The 21045-nt window shown below is 46.0% G+C and overlaps 1 protein-coding gene across 1 annotated transcript in view; it reads left to right on the forward strand.

Annotated features, from left to right (window-relative positions):
• Window positions 1–21045, forward strand: part of LIN7A (lin-7 cell polarity scaffold A) — a 499534-nt gene that overhangs the window by 145001 nt on the left and 333488 nt on the right. The window lies entirely within an intron of this gene.

Here is a 21045-nt window from a genome sequence, read left to right on the forward strand (position 1 = left end):
TACCGAGCTAATGCTCTTAGCCATGTTATCCACCTCCCATTGGATAACATGGCTAAGAACTGCTCAGGGCAGGTGTTAGCTTTTGGAGATATTCGCGCTTAGCGCGAATATCTCCATAAGTTGGTGATAGGAGATAGCGATGTTAGCGACTGTTTCCAGTCGCTAACATCTTGGCACGCCCACTTTGCATGTCATTAGTGATAAATATCACTGACATGCAAAGTGGGGCCCAAGATGGTCGCTATCTCCTACTAGCTGTCGCTAACTGGTGTTAGCGACAGCTAGGTAATAGGGAGATACTTTTATCTCCGCTTTCTTGGCTTTTAAAGCCAAAAAAGCGGAGATAAACCCCCTTGATAATAATGCCCCAGTTTTCCCAGACCAGGGTTCTTCTGCACTGCGAATCCAAGTGGGGTGGGGGAGGGGTGGGGTGGGGGATGGGTGTAATATCCCTGGCATCCTTACTATCAATCTGAGGAAAAAACTACCTAGGCAGTATTTCGAAAATGTCAGACAATATTGTAAAGACCAACACTGGAACATGAACAGTTTCTAAGTAGTAACAAAATTTATTACAGTCACATAAAAAAATACATGTATCTTACATCAATAATTAAAAATATACCTTCCTTAGAAAGTACATATACATAAAAAATTCGTGAACATAAGCGAATAAGTTGTGTGTCGACGCGTTTCGGCGGCCAGCGCCTTTCTCAAGACAGTTTACAACTTTCTGAAAATAAAAACAATAATCAATATACAGAGTATTATCATTCATTATAGTTTTAGCTGAACAATGAAGGAATATTTAAAAATAACGTATATACACAATTTGATTTCTAAACCTAGAAACAACTGTTCCACCAGCTAGGTCCTAAATTAATATAAACACAACTGATGATCTGACAAGAATAGCATAACATACATGATATAACATAACATAACCTCTGTTGTAGCTTTCTACTGATAGGATCATTACTTAGGTCTTTGAATAACTTTAAGACGTGGATGATACATCATGTGGCTGTTACCTACGCTAATATACTGATTGCCATTATTGACCATTGAATTCTTTACACAGCATCTTCTCTGTTGTAACTTTCCACTAATCGGCTTAGGTCTTTAGATGGCTTGAAAGCATGACTGATACATCTTATGACTGTTACATACGCTAATATTCTGATGCACATTATTAAACGTTTATTAAACATTAAAGTCAGTTTCTTGTTTATGGCGCAAGACAAGCTGCGACTCAATCAATCTTTTGCTAAGTACAGATGATCTGTTAATTATAATTCACGTACTTATCTTAGCATCTAATATGTGATAAATACGATAGTGGCTCTAAATTAGATACGAAAAAGCCAGATGGGTAAAAGGAGGAAAAAATGACAGAAAAAGAAGTGAAAAATAGAATGAGATAAACAGAAACAGGTATCTTGATCCCGTACTACATGTGTACTGGCAATACTACTATTCATTACTATTGAAAAGCCCAAGCCCTTGGGGATCCCTTATTTTATTAAAAAATACGAACAGTTCTAGTATTAATAAGAACTCATATTGGCTATTTATATTAATGTGCAGGTTCGTTTCTAATTGCAGAGTTAGATATCTATAGCATTAGTTACACTTACCTAACATAAAAGTGAAATTAGACAGCGATTCACGACACAGTGGTTAGAATTTCACACTGTGGGGATCCATATGGTGCTTAAAATAGAATTGCTGCTTCGGTTTGTGAAAATTCTATAATTATTAATGGAAACAAATAGTTTTTAGTAATAAAAAGTCTCATAGCCAGCGCTCGTTATATTGTTGCTAAAAGATCATTAAAGTCAGGAAGAATGTAACTAACCTAATCAACTAAGTTTGCAGTTCTATTATCGTAGACAGGTATACATGTGCCTCAGCAATATGGCTGATTAGGTCTATGTTGCCAGGAATCACGAACTTCCTGTATGAAAATAAAGAAATACTGTTGAGCATAAACAGTAGGGGCTGCTGGAAGCCTGTGTGCTCCTAGGTAAACTCCTTACCTGCACACGGAGCTTTTGAATTTCGACGCCTCCACAATCTGATTCGAACTCTAAGGCTAGAAGTTACCTGAAATGCGATGAGTAAAATACCGATTTTTAGAAAGTTAACTATGAGGAAAAGCGATAAATTATCTCATGCTGCCCTCTACGTTCTTACCGGGTGGTTTTTAAAATCGCGACCGTTTTTGATGTCGGGTCTGATGTTCGGTATGTTGCTAGATCGCCGTGCTCGATTCCAAGCCTGAATAAATCAAACAATTGCCTAATTACTATCGTTAACAGGCATCCTAGCTGAGTCTCTACTGTTACTAAAAAGTGGCATACCTCCAATGTTGGCTCTTTAAATTTCAATGCTATCGCACAATGACGATGAAAACACGTGGAGATGATAAATACTTGTCGAGGAGTTCCTGCCGAATAACAGAAAGATAATATATTAACCTCGTGTCCTGCACACCTAGCGTCTAATTTTCCTAAGTTGAATTAGGCATGCTTAACTTCTCATTTAAAGCGGAAAATTATTTTCAGTAACCGGTGCATTAAAGAATGACCGGAGCATTTGACTGCTCAGTCAAAGCGAGAGATATTTGTGGAGCCGGCGTCTATAGCGTACATACCTATAGTTTCATGGATCAAAACCGCATGGAGGCGGACGTCTTACACCGTCAAGTTCCGTGATGAAAATGAAGGTCGGGTCGATTGCGCGCGCATATTTAAGTAGACACCTGTGAGTGTCATTGTGCTGATCGTGACGTGGCTCCAAATAATAAAGCTCGAAGAAAGACTGCTCTGATGGTTACTTAACCGAGAAGAAACCTACTCGGCTATTCCTTCAGTCACTATTTAATGTAGGTGATCATTCATGATCTGCTACAAAAAAAGTATATTTAAAGCGCTAATTACCAGTCTGAGAAATAAATACATAAGGGACAATAACATCTCGAAGAAAGACTGCTCTGATGGTTACTTAAACAGGAAGTAACCTACTCGGCTATTACTTCAGCTACTATTAACTGTAGGTGATCATTCATGATCTGCTACATAAAAATTATATTTAAAGCGCTAATCACCAGTCTGAGAAATAAATACATAAGGGACAATAACAGCAATCATTGGGGATTTTTGTACTTATATTATGACATCTAATTATAAGCTGGTGACGGGAAGGCATCTATTAATGTGGCTCTTTATCAACACTTTATTCTGTCGCTATGTATTTAAAAGATCGCATTTTCCCATGGAATTTCGCTGTTTAACCCCTCACGGAATGTATTGAGAGAAAAAATCCAGAAGACTTCACGCTTCTTACGTATTGCTTCGCCTCCTTTGTTATCACTAATGTTAATTTTTTCTAGTATGCGCCACGTGAAGTCGTTAGGACCATGGCCATGGTCTAGAAAATGCTTCACAATTGGTGCTGTTGTTTTTTTAGTTCTCACCGCGGAGCGATGTTCAGTCAATCGTGTCTGAATTGCACGAGATGTTTCGCCCACATACCCTAGCAGGCATGGGCATTCCAAAAAGTATATAACGTTGGAAGTTTTGCAATTGAACATCCCTTTGGCACCAGTAGTATAGCCATTGTGAGTGAACGTTGCACCTGCATGGATATTGGCGCAAGATTTACAACTAGAACAGGGGAAGGTACCTTCTACAGGGTTGTCTCCTATCAGAGATTTCTGTGCTGAATGTTGAGAATTTACAGAGTTTTTCATTCTTGAATGGACAATATAATCTTTAATATTTTTGTTTCGCCTATGGGCAAACAAAGGTTTTTCCAATTTAGTTGTACCATTACTATTTAAAATGTGCTATGAGGAGTTAATTACTTGTTTCACTTTAGCATCTACTGTGGAATGCCGTGTGATACAAACTAATTTGTTGGCTTCTTTTATGGGGTTAGATCTTAACAGACAATCTCTGTCGTAATACCGAGCTCTCTTGTACGAATCTCGCACTAATCTATGAGGATAGCCTCGGTTTAAAAATTTCAATTTCATCTCCGCCGCCTGTATATCAAAATCTTGGAGATTAGTGCAGTTCCTCCTCACTCTCAAAAATTGAGAGAAGGGGATGCTTTGTCTCTGATTCCTAGGGTGGAAACTGCGAAAATGCAGGAGAGTGTTCCTGGCCGTCGGTTTTACAAAAAGATCTACCTTCAGTTTTCCTTCCTCATGAAAGATCCAGATATCTAAAAATTCCAACTTCTCATCACTAATGTGAGAAGTGAATTTAAGGTTAGGATCACAAGCATTCAGCCATGCTAAGAAGTCATCCAAGGCTGATCTCCCATCGGTCCAGACGAAAAAAATATCGTCTATGTATCTGGACCAATGGGAGATTGACTCATAAAAGGGCGCTACTTCATTGTGGATGTGTCTCGCCTCAAATTCAGCCATGTAGATATTTGCCACAGAGGGTGCCACTGAAGCCCCCATGCTGACTCCTTTGGTTTGGCGGTATAGTTTTTGTCCAATCTCAAATATGTTCTCGGTGAGAACCATATGGAGACATTGCAGCAAAAAGATCTTGGGGCAAGGTACAGAGTAGAGGTCAATAAACCATTCTACTGATAACAAAGCTTCTCTAATAGGAATGTTACTATAGAGAGACTCAATGTCTAACGTGACAAGGAGATCTCTGGACGGGTTAAAATTAATACTCTCTACTTTGTTAATCATGGCACCAGTATCTTTAATATAAGATGGAACATTAGGTATGAAAGGGCATAAAAAAGTGTCCACATATTTAGAGAGTCCCTCAGTGGGGGTGCCAATCGTAGACACGATCGGTCTGTATGGAGGATTTTTTTCATCTTTGTGGATCTTGGGTTGACCATAAATGCAGGCAGTCTTCCCTGCATTAGTATTTAGATAGTCAAACTCTTTAACGTTTATATCTCCGTTTTCTAAAGCCTGGGTGGTTATTAAACGAATATCTTTAGTTATTTTATTGATAGGATTGTGCCTTTCTGATTGATAAAATGTTTGGTCTTCCAACATTTTAAGCATATTCATCTCATATACTTTAGAATCTAGAACTGCTATGCCCCCGCCCTTATCACAACTCTTGATTGTGATGGATGTATCTGAGGCAAGATTATGAAGGGCAGCATGTTCTAATTTGTCCATATTATAAATGGGTTTTGGGATAAAACGAAGTGTTTGTTCCAATTTTTTAAGAACGACTAATTCAAATGCCGCTACCTCTGGTCCTATCTGATCTAGGGATGGGCTGAATGTGGATGGAAGTCTAAGGGTTGCTGGTTCTATAGGTAGAGAATCAACTAATTCATTTTGGAAATACTTTTTTAATCGGATTTTTCTGAAAAAAGATATTATATCGCTATATAATTCAAAAACATTCGTGCCACAATGGGGTACAAATGACAATCCTTTTGATAAGAGACTGACACTCGATTCATTTAGGGGGGTACTAGAAAGATTAAATATGGGAATTACATTCCCGGTTTCCAGTACTGTCTGTTTCTTGTCTCTCTGACAAACTGAGGTTCCTGCTGTTGATATTGATTCTGAGGGTCCTGCTGGTAATGATGCTGGGGTTTGTACCCTCCTCTGCTTTGAGTTTGGAACCTCACTCTCGATCGCCCGCGGCGACCACCTCGGTTGCCTAAAAAAGGAGCCTGATTTTGGTTGCGTTTTACTTGAGCCGAATTATAATTGCCGTCTGACTCATAAAACGCATCTTCTCCTTCTCCACCTGATTCAGATGAGGCAGAAAAATTATTTACCCTCTGTTGTTGGTTCCTATTAGTATCCATATAGTGATTTTGCTTATAAAAATCTGGTCTAAGATATGGATAGGCAAGTTCTATTGAATAAAATCTTTTCTCTTTAGTAAGTTTGTCATTTTTACGTTTCTCTAGGTAGCTAACAAATGATTCTACTTCTTTATTAAGGTCTTCTAATTTTTTCATGGTTTCTTCTAGATTACCAAGTTGTTTAATGGCTTCTTCTAATGTTTCTATTTCTTTTTTGATATCTGATGCTAATTCTTTGGCAGTCTCTACTATGAGCATCATTAAGTCTCGCGAGCATCGACTCGCGATCATGCTCCATTTTTCTATAAAACTCCGATGATACAAATAAACCAGGAATGTTTCTTACTCGTAAGCCCATGGGAATTATGCCTGATTTAAGATAAGCTAGCATAAATTCTCCATGGGCTTCCATTCGTCTTAATTTCTTTTTTAAATCAAATAATTTGTTATAGTCATCTTGTCCTCTTTGGGTATTCGAGGAAGAGGATGTTGTATTAGTGACAGTATTTGATGTGCCTATCAATAATGCAAATTCTGCATCAGAAAAGCCAAAGGTTTGAGTTTGTGCCATCTTATATTTAAATGATGTAGGGGATGTCTATGTGGTCAAAGGTTAGTTAATCAGAGATGGTTCTTAATAGAGACTAGAAAGTGCAGGTGAAGTAGAGAAATATTTTAATAGGAAGAGCAGCACCAAGCTACCGAGGTAACTAGAGGTTGAGATAGCAATATGATATAAAAGAAGAACAACAAGCTGTGGGTACAATACTTGTAAACAACAAGGGTTCCCTGTTAGAGCAAGTGACAATCAACCCCTAGGTCAGGGAATAAATCTGAGGAAAAAACTACCTAGGCAGTATTTCGAAAATGTCAGACAATAATTATAGAATTGTTCACAAACCGAAGCAGCAATTCTATTTTAAGCACCATATGGATCCCCACAGTGTGAAATTCTAACCACTGTGTTGTGAATCGCTGTCTAATTTCACTTTTATGTTAGGTAAGTGTAACTAATGCTATAGATATCTAACTCTGCAATTAGAAACGAACCTGCACATTAATATAAATAGCCAATATGAGTTCTTATTAATACTAGAACTGTTCGTATTTTTTAATAAAATAAGGGATCCCCAAGGGCTTGGGCTTTTCAATAGTAATGAATAGTAGTATTGCCAGTACACATGTAGTACGGGATCAAGATACCTGTTTCTGTTTATCTCATTCTATTTTTCACTTCTTTTTCTGTCATTTTTTCCTCCTTTTACCCATCTGGCTTTTTCGTATCTAATTTAGAGCCACTATCGTATTTATCACATATTAGATGCTAAGATAAGTACGTGAATTATAATTAACAGATCATCTGTACTTAGCAAAAGATTGATTGAGTCGCAGCTTGTCTTGCGCCATAAACAAGAAACTGACTTTAATGTTTAATAAACGTTTAATAATGTGCATCAGAATATTAGCGTATGTAACAGTCATAAGATGTATCAGTCATGCTTTCAAGCCATCTAAAGACCTAAGCCGATTAGTGGAAAGTTACAACAGAGAAGATGCTGTGTAAAGAATTCAATGGTCAATAATGGCAATCAGTATATTAGCGTAGGTAACAGCCACATGATGTATCATCCACGTCTTAAAGTTATTCAAAGACCTAAGTAATGATCCTATCAGTAGAAAGCTACAACAGCGGTTATGTTATGTTATATCATGTATGTTATGCTATTCTTGTCAGATCATCAGTTGTGTTTATATTAATTTAGGACCTAGGTGGTAGAACAGTTGTTTCTAGGTTTAGAAATCAAATTGTGTATATACGTTATTTTTAAATATTCCTTCATTGTTCAGCTAAAACTATAATGAATGATAATACTCTGTATATTGATTATTGTTTTTATTTTCAGAAAGTTGTAAACTGTCTTGAGAAAGGCGCTGGCCGCCGAAACGCGTCGACACACAACTTATTCGCTTATGTTCACGAATTTTTTATGTATATGTACTTTCTAAGGAAGGTATATTTTTAATTATTGATGTAAGATACATGTATTTTTTTATGTGACTGTAATAAATTTTGTTACTACTTAGAAACTGTTCATGTTCCAGTGTTGGTCTTTACAATATTGTCTGACATTTTCGAAATACTGCCTAGGTAGTTTTTTCCTCAGATTTATTCCCTGACCTAGGGGTTGATTGTCACTTGCTCTAACAGGGAACCCTTGTTGTTTACAAGTATCCTTACTATCAATGCCAACAAAACTCAACTGGTGGAAAAGTCAAGGCAAACCAAGCCTCGAAGTAGTATTGGAATGTCTGGTTCAGTCCGCTCCTCACTCCCCCCCCCCCCACCCCCCCGCTCAGCACAAAAGGAGATGGAATCATCTTGATGATGCTTTGCAACCCAGACAACAAGCTGAAAGAATGGACCGGAAACATTCCTACACAATAATAGTAATACATAGTACCCCGGATGCCTGGTGAATCACCAAAATCCGGTGTCTAGACCTCACGAAAGAGGTAACTGTAGTCATTGTTGTCCTAACATGAGGCCTTTATTTAACAATAAATACAGTTTCAAATCTGTCAGCCGAGGCTACTGCATTATTTATGAATCTCCGTTGATCGACAGGTTATCCTGCTTGTTCGCAGCCACACAAGCCGATGGAGGTATTGGAGCAGTCTATTATCCTGAACTGTTTTCGGGCAATTCGGCTTTTAAATGCACCCACAACCTCTTTGATCTACCAAGTCTGAATTTGTTTATTTTAATGGACCTTATTGTCACAGTGTGTTTCACTGTTGCTGGAAGAAATGTTTATGTTGAAATGTTGTAAACATTGATGGTGCTCGCAAGGAGAGGCAGATGTGATTTCTATAACCTGCTACACTAAGATTAGGTTTAAGGAACCTTTAAGACAGTCATGGGCGACATGTGCACATCCGAGAGATTAAGGAGAGTTCAGATTCAGATGTTATGTGTCCATTGAAGATACCCTGTGAATGTAATGTCGAGGATTGCGAGGCAGTAGTCTAGTTGTCCGCGTCCAAAAGGGTGCGTATGCGCGGGCGTGCTACGTCACGCGCTGTAGTATAAAATAAATGGAGGCATGGCTGGGAGTCAGTCCGGACCACGCGGAAAGCTAATCTGGTGTCCCGTGTGTTCCTTATGCCGCTGCGCCGCGTAACACTAGCGCCTGCGGCCTGAGACCTCACACTGGCGACGAGGGTCTGAAAGAAAGCATGCTGTGCCTCGGAGCACATCTCGAACCCCGGACGCCCATTGCGGCCGTCACGCCAGTATCTGGCGGGCCCCGAACCAGCAGCGCGACGAGCGCCTTTCATCGAAGGCCTCGTGGTGTCCGCCCACGGCGCCCCTCGCTCCTCCCGCCTGCGCAGTGAACCACTTGGCAAGTCGGCCTCGTGCACCTGGAGTGGCTGCACCGGCGCAATGACCGTCAGGGCGGTTGGAGTGGCGCGCTAATCGCCGTGGTGAGGGAACTACGCTCACGAACCCAGCGCGGATCCCACACCGGGCCCGGAGGAGGAACAATCACGCGCCTGGCAGCGCACTACGTCCGAGGCCCGCACCGACAGCGCCCCCACAGCTACCTGCTCCCAGCCTGACACCAAGGGCTGCCCGGAGGATAGCCTTACCCGCTCCGGCCCAGATTGCCACGTGCAGCATAGCAGGCACATCGGCGCGCCAAAATGACGCCCATTCCCGCCATCGAGCCGTTCAGCGTAGACGGCGCCCCAACATCCCTAGCGCCACGCTGGAAGGACTGGACGGACCGTCTGCAAATTTATTTTGAAGGGACTGGCACTGCCAGGGAGAAACGCAGGGCACTGCTTCTTCATCTGGGCGGTAAGGACATTCACAAGATATACAAAACGCAGGTGGAAGCTACCCCCAAGTCGTACCACACTCTCTTCAACGCTCTGAATTCACACTTCGAACCCATGGCAAGCAAAGACTATGAAAGGTTTGTGTTTCGTCAAGCAAAGCAAGAAGCTGAGGAGTCGATTGATGCGTTCCATGGGAGACTGAAAGAGCTGGCCAGCGCATGCGGTTTCCACGACGAACAAGAGGAGATACGGGGGCAGATAATCCAGGGCTGCTACTCCTCCAAACTAAGAGTCACAGTCCTACAGGAGGACGGAAAACCACTTGCTGACATCCTCAAGCTAGGGCGCTCGAAGGAACTGTCGCAAGCCAGAGCCTCGCACATGGAAGCTGCCCTCCATCGGCCAATCAAGCTGGAACAGGTCATCACGGCGGAGAAGGTAAACGTCGTGAAGCCTAGGGCACGCCAGTATGGAGGAAAGAAACAACAAGAAAGGCGCAGAGAGTGCGGATACTGTGGAGGCCAACCTCACCGCGCACAGGACTGCCCAGCAAGAGGGAAGAGATGCAGCTCATGTGGGTGGATGAATCACTTCGCAGCTGTATGCAGATCCACGAAGTCAAAGAAAGAAGCTGCACACGCGATAATGGAAGAGCAAGGCAGCGAAGATATGGACGATGACACAAACGAATATCCTGTCCACTACGTGTTCGCCATAGATCAACCGCAGCGGAAGAAACGACGACTCCCAAAATGCTGCATCAAAATCCACCAACAAGAAGTGCGAGCGACAATTGACACTGGGGCGTCCATAGAGTTAATGGCGGCGAACGTATATAACCAACTCAGTGCCAGACCCCCCCTGAAAGAAGCAAAGATTAGAGTGTTCGCATACGGACAGAAAACACCGATCCCGCTAATAGGATGCTTCAAGACAGAACTACAACACCAGGACTTGAAAGTCCCCATGACAGTGTACGTCACATGGGAGGGCAGTGGCATGTGTTAGGGATTTGCAGTTAGTCCTGTTTCTATGACCATGGGCCATCATCACATGACCAGGGGCTGTGGTATTTAATTGTGTCCTACCTCATTGTTCATTGCTCGATATCGCCAACGTTGTGGCCTTGGTATCCAGCTCCTTTGGTTCCTGCTTTTGCTGAGGAGTTCTTTTGCCTTTTGCTCCTTATAGTCTCCCACGGGCTCGTGGGGGATTCCTGTTCGTTTGGGTTTCCTGTTTTTTCCCCGTCTTCCAGCTGTCCCCGTCTTCCCGCTGTGTTAGTAAGTCAGTCAGTCTCCCTTCCCTCGTTTTAATTTTAGTCCTTTCCCTCGTTCTGTCCCTTGTTTTTTGCCAGCTTATTTCGTCTTTGTGTAGAACGACTTGATTCGAGAGCGGGGGCTCCCGTTCTCACCTTGGTCTTGCCGGCAGCGCGGTGTTTGACGCGCTGTTTGTTTCCATCAGGCAGACTTTGTGTAACGCCTGTCTACATCGTTAGGCGCGCGGAAGTGACGTTTTGGGTCATTCCGCTGTTCTCTTTGTTTACACAAGACGCTGGCGCTTTGGAAGGAGAGTCGCTAGTCTCTTTCCTTTCCCTCCCTAGCCATGTTCCTTTTCTAAGGGTTTTTTTGTAGCTGCTGTTTTTGTGAAGCAGTTCCCAGCCTTCTTTTTCCCCTTTTTACGGTGCTTAACTTTGCACCTTCAGTGTATGCAGGATACTCTGTTCTTTGTGCCCCTGACTGGGTTTATATCTCCTTGGAGTACCATTAGTATTTATATTGTGGAGAACCCAGTCCCTACACGAAGCCAAGCCTGCGCTTACCACAGGTGCAGAGGCGTGAAGGAGGGAGCCGTGTCCTGCTATTCTACAGGGTGGGAGACTTGGTGTCTCGTATTAAACCACCCTCTTTTTGGGTTCACTGGAAGGCTCACTGTAGAATCTAAGTAGTGGGCTTTCAGTGGATACGAAAAGGGGACTGGTGCATGCTACGCTCCTGCAGTGCTTGGGCGGGCTGAGCAGGGTCCAACAGAATATCGAGCCCACGTATTTAGCACTGCCTGAGCGAGCATGGACGTGGATGGGAACGCAGTGGGGGATGGTTCAGGAGGTCCCTCAATGCAGGATATTATGGGGGCATTGCAGACATTGCAGACACAGGTTCAGGAGCTACAGCAGGAAAGCGCTGGTTTGAAACAAGAATTAGTGGCTGTCAGGGCCAGAGAGCAGTCACACCAAAGGGGGGCCACTTCCGTTATCCACCCTGCGACCTTCCAGTATAGCGGGGGGACTGGTCAGGGTACAATGGGAGGCAGTAACTCCAGTAACCCCATTAACGTTACAGTGTCTTCTCCGGTAGCAGTGCCGTTAGCCCCTCCTGAGAGATTTACGGGAGATAGTGAGAAATTCGGGATGTTTATGACCCAGTGCCAGCTACATTTCATGTGCAGACCGAGTGCCTTCCCTGACGATCCCGCAAAAGTGGCCTTTACAATCTCCTACCTGGCTGGTAATGCTGCTCAATGGGCTATACCTTTGGTAGATAGTGATGATCGGGTGTTGTACAATTATAGCGCATTTAAAGAACTGATGCGGGGACTGTTTGCCAAGCATGCGTTTATGCAGGCTAGTGATGCTGAATTGATGAAGCTCCGGCAGGGCAGACAGGATTTGTTGTCCTATATTGCATCCTTTAACAGGTTGGTATCTGAGACCCATTGGCCCACTGAAAAGAGAACTTCAATATTTTACCAGGGTCTCTGTGAAGAGCTAAAGGACATTGTGTCCCAGGTGGTAGATCCACCAGAAGATTGTGCGGCATTCATAGATCTGGTGGTTAAACTGAACCATAGGGTGTCCGAGAGGCGAGGTGAGCGTAGCAGGTTTCAGGCAACCAGAGGCAGTTACATAAAGGCGGAGGTGAAGAGCACAGGGGATAACAAGGTGGCACCCGAGCCCATGGAACTGGGCGGGGTACGGGGTCCTTTGGCGCCAGAAGAGAAGAAGAGGAGGAGAGAGAACAATCTGTGCTTATATTGTGGTCAGGGGGGCCATTTCGCCAGGGAATGTCCGGTGAAGCCCTCTGGTGTGGGATTCAGCAAGAAGGTGGCTTGTGTTCAGGTAGATCATAGGGTAGGTGAAGGATGTGGTCAACAGTATGAGGTGGTCGGATCTGTAGACCAAGCACCTAGACATTTTGTTATTAATGCCCAGTTATTGTTACGGACTCAGGATTGTGTTTCTGTTTCAGTGTTGTTGGATTCGGGTGCCACTGGCAATTTTATGGACATTACTATGGCAGAGAAGCTGGGGGTTCCTTGGCAGTTGAAAGAACGACCTGAGCCAGTAAGGGCTATTGATGGTACCGAGCTGACATCGGGGTGTATCACCCGTTGGACTGCACCTTTGGGTCTATCATGTAAGAATGGGCATTCCGAGATGGTGGTTTTCGATTTAATCGATGCCCCTTCGTTTGGTTTAGTGTTGGGGGTACCATGGCTGCAGAAGCATAATCCCAGGATTGATTGGGTGCAGAGGTTGGTAACGTTAGATTCAGCGCACTGTTTGAAGCATTGTTATGCTGTTGCAGGGGCGCAGATCGACCCCTTGGTTTGCGCTGTGACGGATGTGGGATCTGTTCCTCCTCAGTACTTGGAGTTTAAGGACGTCTTTGATAAGACGAATGCCCAGGAACTTCCCCCCAACAGGGCTTATGATTGTAAGATCGATCTGGTACCGGGGGTCTCTTTGCCTTGTAGCCGGGTGTACACATTGTCAGAACCTGAGGAAGAACACTTGAAGGAGTACATCGATGAGATGTTGAGACTCGGGTTCATTCGTCCATCTTCTTCCCCTGCGTCATCTGCTATTTTTTTCATTCCTAAGAAGGAAGGGACCCTCAGGGCATGTGTGGACTATAGGATTTTGAATGCGGCCACAGTGAAGAATAGGTACCCTCTTCCACTCATCTCCGTGTTGTTAGATCAGCTCCGCAAAGCTACCGTTTTTACAAAATTGGACTTGCGGGGAGCCTACCACCTAATAAGGATGAGACCCGGGGATGAGTGGAAGACGGCTTTTAGGACCAAGTATGGTCTATACGAATATACTGTAATGCCGTTCGGCTTGTGTAATGCGCCGGCGGCATTCCAGTTCTTCATTAATGAGGTGCTCAGTGAATACCTGGATCGCACGGTTATCGTCTATTTGGACGACATTCTTGTGTTTTCAGAGATAAGGGCAGAGCATTCAGAACATGTCCTTTCGGTGTTGCGGACCCTTCGGGAGCACCATCTATATGCCAAGCTAGAGAAATGCCAGTTTGACACTCAAGAGGTAGAGTTCCTTGGGTTCATCATTTCAGCACAGGGAATACGAATGGATCCAGGGAAGATACAGGCCATTGTGACCTGGCCTTTGCCTACCTCTGTGAAACAAATCCAGGTGCTCCTGGGTTTCGCCAACTTCTATCGGCGTTTCATTACGCATTTTTCTGAGGTAGTGTCACCAATGACTCGCCTGTTACGAAAGGGTGTTCCTTTCGAGTGGACCAGTGAGACGCAGACTGCTTTTCAATCTTTATTGGAGCATTTTACTTCAGCCCCCGTGTTAGTACATCCTGATCCTGCCCTGCCGTTCTTCGTAGAAACTGATGCATCCATGTGTGCAGTGGGTGGGGTGTTATCCCAGCGCGACGAATCTACCGGCCATATGCATCCAATCGCTTTCTTTTCAAAGACCTTGTTGCCTGCCGAACGGAATTATACAGTGGCCGAACGAGAACTGCTAGCTGCAAAATTGGCATTCGAGGAATGGCGACACTATTTGTGGGGGGCCAGACACGTCATTACCATCTATACGGATCACAAAAACCTTGAATTCTTCCGTTCTGCTAGGGCATTGACACCTCGTCAGATGCGGTGGGTGTTATTCTTTACTGAATACGATTTTGTCATCACCTACAGGCCAGCGGCCCAGCAGGTTAAGTCCGATGCCCTTTCTCGGATACATAATGAACCTAAAGGGGAAGAACCCGTGACAGAGAACAGGGCTATGATAGAGGGCAAACGGATAGTGGGGGCCACAGAGATGGATGATTTTCCTGGTGTGGTAAAAGAGCGATTGAAGCTTCTTGATCTAAGCTCTTTGTTATCTGTGCCCGAGGTAAGAGAGAAGGAAGGGTTGTTGTATCATGGGGACAGGATGGTAGTTCCTCCTTCTTTAAGGGATGAGGTTTTGGAGTGGTGCCATTCATCTGCACTGGTGGCACATCCTGGGATGAGAAAGACGAGAGAGGTGTGTGAGCGGTGGTTTTGGTGGGACTCCATGATAAAGGACATTCAGGGATATGTGAAGTCATGCCCTGTATGTGCCATTAATAAGCCATCGCACTGTAAGCCCTCTGGGCTCCTGTGCCCTTTGGAGGTACCGCCATCCCCTTGGCATACCATAAGTATGGATTTTGTAACGGAATTGCCATTGGTCTCTGGATATACGGCCATATTGGTGGTGGTGGATTTATTCACCAAAATGGCACATTTCATACCACTCCGCAAGATCCCTACAGCGAAGGAAATGTCAGTGGTCTTTATGGCTTCTGTAGTACGTTTACATGGGTTGCCAGAGGTGATTATATCTGACCGGGGGGCGCAATTTGTATCTCATTTTTGGTCCGAATTGTGTCTGGTTCTGAAGACAGAGATACTTTTGTCATCGGCATACCATCCTCAGTCTGATGGACAGACTGAGCGAACTAACCAGACAATGGAACAGTATCTGAGATGTCTGATTACCTCTTTGTCATGTGATTGGGTGACGGCTCTGCCCATCGCCGAGTTTGCATATAATAACAGCTTGCACTCCGCTTTGGGCATGACCCCATTCTATTGTTCCCTTGGGTACCACCCTAGGGCGGTAGCCATTCAACCCACGGGACGCATGCCAGCCATAGATGGGATCTGCAGGCAATTGAGTGATATCTGGGGCTTGGCCCGGGAGAGTCTGGTGGAGGCCAAGGCTGCTATGAAGGCACAAGCGGATAAACATCGGGCCCCAGCTCCCCCATATAAGGTGGGCGATTTGGTGTGGTTGGCATCTCGTAATCTGAGGTTGCAAGGGTCCCGTAAATTGCAACCCAGGTACGTAGGCCCCTTTCCGGTAGTCCAGGTTATTAACCCGGTTGCAATGAAGCTTGAGTTGCCACAGGATTATGGGGTACATCCGGTGTTTCATGTCTCACTATTGAAACCTTACATACCTTCTGCACAGGAGTTGCCCCCACCCCCTCCCTTAACTATTGATGGTCAGGAGGAATTTGAGGTGAATGCCATCTGTGACTCCAAGCGGGTATGGGGTTGCCTCTTTTATTTGATTGACTGGAAGGGATATAAACAGGAGGATAGGACATGGGAGCCAGCTGGTGGGGTTCATGCCCCTCGATTGGTCCGATTGTTCCATAGGCAGCACCCCTTGAAGCCCCGACCCGTGGGGAGGGCCGTAGGGGGGGGGTACTGTTAGGGATTTGCAGTTAGTCCTGTTTATATGACCATGGGCCATCATCACATGACCAGGGGCTGTGGTATTTAATTGTTTCCTACCTCATTGTTCATTGCTCAATATCGCCAACGTTGTGGCCTTGGTATCCAGCTCCTTTGGTTCCTGCTTTTGCTGAGGAGTTCTTTTGCCTTTTGCTCCTTATAGTCTCCCACGGGCTCGTGGGGGATTCCTGTTCGTTTGGGTTTCCTGTTTTTTCCCCGTCTTCCAGCTGTCCCCGTCTTCCCGCTGTGTTAGTAAGTCAGTCAGTCTCCCTTCCCTCGTTTTAATTTTAGTCCTTTCCCTCGTTCTGTCCCCTCCCTTGTTTTTTGCCAGCTTATTTCGTCTTTGTGTAGAACGACTTGATTCGAGAGCGGGGGCTCCCGTTCTCACCTTGGTCTTGCCGGCAGCGCGGTGTTTGACGCGCTGTTTGTTTCCATCAGGCAGACTTTGTGTAACGCCTGTCTACATCGTTAGGCGCGCGGAAGTGACGTTTTGGGTCATTCCGCTGTTCTCTTTGTTTACACAAGACGCTGGCGCTTTGGAAGGAGAGTCGCTAGTCTCTTTCCTTTCCCTCCCTAGCCATGTTCCTTTTCTAAGGGGTTTTTTGTAGCTGCTGTTTTTGTGAAGCAGTTCCCAGCCTTCTTTTTCCCCTTTTTATGGTGCTTAACTTTGCACCTTCAGTGTATGCAGGATACTCTGTTCTTTGTGCCCCTGACTGGATTTATATCTCCTTGGAGTACCATTAGTATTTATATTGTGGAGAACCCAGTCCCTACACGAAGCCAAGCCTGCGCTTACCACAGGTGCAGAGGCGTGAAGGAGGGAGCCGTGTCCTGCTATTCTACAGGGTGGGAGACTTGGTGTCTCGTATTAAACCACCCTCTTTTTGGGTTCACTGGAAGGCTCACTGTAGAATCTAAGTAGTGGGCTTTCAGTGGAAACGAGAAGGGGACTGGTGCATGCTACGCTCCCGCAGTGCTTGGGCGGGCTGAGCAGGGTCCAACAGCATGCTGATCAGCGACCAAGCAGCCAAAGAACTCAAGCTGATATCCTTTGCCATGGCGGTGCTGACAGAAGAGCTGGACACCATCCTGGAGGAATTTGAGGAAACCTTCAAAGGCATTGGGTGCCTCAAAGGGAAGGAAGTGTTCCTCCACATCGACCCATCGATTCAACCAGTAGCCCTAAGACACCGAAGAATAGCATTCCACTTAAGGAAGAAAGTCGAGGAGGAACTGGAGACCCTAGAGAAGCAGGGCATTATTGAGAAGGTCAGTGGACCCACACCCTGGGTATCCCCGATCGTAGTGGCTCGCAAGCCGAAGCAGCCAGGCCAAGTCCGCATATGCGTGGACATGCGACTACCCAACGCAGCAGTCAAAAGAGAAAGACACTTAACCCCCACGGTGGACGACATCCTGGGGGAGTTAAATGGAGCACGGTGGTTTTCGAAAATCGACCTTCGTTCCGGCTACCACCAACTACCTCTCCACCCAGACTCACGGTACATAACAACGTTCTCCACCCACGTAGGCCTCCGGCGCTACCCACGCCTCAACTTTGGCATCTCAAGTGCCGCCGAAGATTTTCAAAACACAATCAGGGAGGTACTAAGTGGGCTCCCAGGAGTACTAAATGTAAGTGACGACCTGTTGGTCTATGCCAAGTCCGTTGAAGAGCACCATCAGAGACTTAGAGGCGTGCTGCAGAGGATCAAGGAGGCAGGGCTTACGTTGCACCGAGAGAAGTGTCAATTTCTACAGAGCAAAATCAGTTTCTTTGGGTACACATTCTCCGACCAAGGGATAGCCCCGGACCCCAACAAAGTCCAAGATGTGAAAGACGCTCCACCCCCATCCAACATATCTGAAGTACGGAGCTTCTTAGGGATGGTGAACTTCTGTGGGCGGTTTATTCCAGGCCTATCAAACCTCACCAGGCCCCTCCGAGAGCTAACAAAATCCACCACCCCCTGGCAGTGGGGCGAAGACCAGGAGAAGGCGTTCCAAGACACCAAGGAGGCCCTGTTGGCAAACCAGACGCTGTCGTACTTCGACCCAGTCAAGCCTACGAACATAGCGGTCGATGCCAGCCCCTACGGCCTGGGAGCCGTGCTGACCCAGCGACAAAACAACAAAGAATGGGCTCCCATAGCCTACGCCAGTCGCTCCCTGACCGACACGGAGCAAAGGTATTCCCAGATCGAGCGAGAGGCAATCGCGATTCACTGGGCCTGCAGGCATTTCCATGTCTACGTCTACGCGCACCCCTTCACGGTGTCAACCGACCATAAGCCGCTGATACCCCTGTTCCGGGGCTCGGTGTCAAAGCCGCCCCCGAGGATCGAGAAATGGATTCTCCAGTTGCAAGAGTATGATTATCAGGTGGAATACAGACCTGGGGCGACGAATCCTGCAGACTACCTATCCAGATACCCCCGTGCCGCCACCGAGATGGAGAGGGAAGACGCTGAGGAGACGGAGGAGTACGTGAGGGTCGTACTGGAACGGTCAAGACCTCTCCCCATGAGTTTGGAAATGATCATCGAAGCCACCCAAAATGATGAAGTGCTACAACTGGCAGCAAATGCCCTACGAGCCAATGACTGGAGGCCAATCCAAAATTCCCTGAGCAAACAAACTCTACAAGCCAAAGCGTCCCTAGAGGCACTCTTGAGGGTGAAGGAAGAACTGTCCCTTGACAACCGAGGCTGTCTACTGCGAGGCCCGCGGATAGTAATGCCGGCGAGCCTAATTCACCAAGCTGTAGAGTTAGCACACCGAGTACACCAAGGCATGGTCAAGACCAAGAGCAGGCTTCGAGCCAAGGTATGGTTCCCCGAAATGGACGCACTGGTGGAACGGGCAGTCCAGACGTGCACGTGGTGCCAAGCAGCAGGACTTCCTGAGCGTCCACCCCCGATCATCACGGAAGACAACCCGCAGAAGCCGTGGGAGCGCGTGAGTGCGGATTTTGGGCACCTGCCAGATGGAAGGTACGTCCTTGTCATCATTGACGACTTCACCAAGTACCCCGAAGTAGAAATTGTTGAAACCCAGACTGCCTAGGAAGTCATTGCGAAGTTTGAAAAGACAATAGCCACTCATGGCATCTTCGAAGAGGTCAGAACAGACAATGGCCCACCTTTTCAGGGACAAGAGTTTGCGGACTACCTCCGGAACTGGGGGATCCATCACAGGAAAATAACTCCCCGCTGGCCTCAAGCCAACGGGGAGGTGGAAAGATTCATGCGCACCTTAAACAAAGTCATAAGGATTGCCCACGCCGAAGAATCCCCCCTAGAGAGGGCAATATACAGTTTTCTACGCGAATACCGGCTAACTCCGCACCGAACCACAGAGACTGCGCCAGGTCCTGCCACGATGGGACGTGTGGTCCGAGACACCATCCCCAGTCACCCCGACTGGATACCGAACCGGGTGGACCCGCAGAAGACCCTGTCAAACAGAGCCCGGTCCAACAACTATGCCAACTCGCGACGAAGAACCAAAGAATCGGATATTAGAGAAAGAGATCGAGTGTACGTGAAGGAACGATATCCAGGAAGCAAACTCAGGCTTCCGTTCGAACCACAACCATGGACAGTCATGCGCCGAAACAGCACCCTGGTGACCGCTCAACGTGGGCCAGAAACCGTCACCCGCAACGTGTCCTTCTTCAAGAAGGTCCATCCGGACACTGTTAGCCCACCAGAGCCGGAACAAGAAAAGGAACTGAGTCAGGAGGCCCCCAGCCAGCTGGACAATCTCGAGGGGTCAGGGACAACAAACAGAGACATCTACGAAGAAGACCGTGCCGAGGGTCCAGCGACACCTGGGACTCCCAAGATGAACACTGCACACTCTCCGGCGGGGCGACCAGCCAGAGGCCCCACACCCAGGACAACACCGCTGAGAGCACCGACCAGGGGAGAACGGACCGGGTATGGTCTGAGGAAGAACCCGGCTCCCTCATCCCAACTGGTGGACTTCATGGTGGACTGAGCCCCTGATTAAGAGCCACGAACTGGTAACCTGCAGAACAATGTTTGATTGCTATATTGTTTGATTTTCTTACTGCTCACATTTTGTCTAATAAAGGTTAGAAGGAATGTAATGTCGAGTATTGCGAGGCAGCAGTCTAGTTGTCCGCGTCCAAAAGGGTGCGTATGCGCGGGCGTGCTACATCACGCGCTGTAGTATAAAATAAATGGAGGCGTGGCCGGGAGTCAGTCCGGACCACGCGGAAAGCTAATCTGGTGTTCGTGTGTTCCTTATGCCGCGGCGCCGCGTAACACTAGCGCATGCGGCCTGAGACCTCACAGTGAATGCACGTGATTCTGCCTGGTGATGCTTTGGTATAGAGTTTTTGTTCTCGATGTTTTCATGTAAAAACTCAATAAAGAAATTTATTTAAAAAAAGAACCCTTTCATGAACCCTTTTGTAGTCTTTATTGACTTTTGACTATTGTGCTCAATCAGTCGGTAGTTAAGGGCGCCTTGGCACCAGAACCTGCTCCACAGGGACAATGATCACATACAGTTATGGATGCTCTCATTTTTGTTTGTGAAAATATTACATTGCTGCGTTTCCATGGTTTCAACTCACCTTTCATCCTGTTATGCAAATGGAATATCAGCTCTGGATGGAAAATATTCAAGTAGAGTTGTTAGATCTTTTGTTTTTAATTTTTATAGATTTGATGCATTGCCCAATGCATGGTTGAATGTGCGGCGCTAATTTTCCTTGATGCTTAATAATTCTGGTCTGTGAATTGAAGGCATCTTTTTGAGCATTGTTTGACGATAAAGAGGATCTGTCCATGCCAGAAAGATGGCACAGCTTCTGCTGCT

The sequence above is a fragment of the Lissotriton helveticus genome, chromosome 1_1, assembly GCF_964261635.1.
Source record: "Lissotriton helveticus chromosome 1_1, aLisHel1.1, whole genome shotgun sequence".
NCBI classification, from domain to species: domain Eukaryota; kingdom Metazoa; phylum Chordata; class Amphibia; order Caudata; family Salamandridae; genus Lissotriton; species Lissotriton helveticus.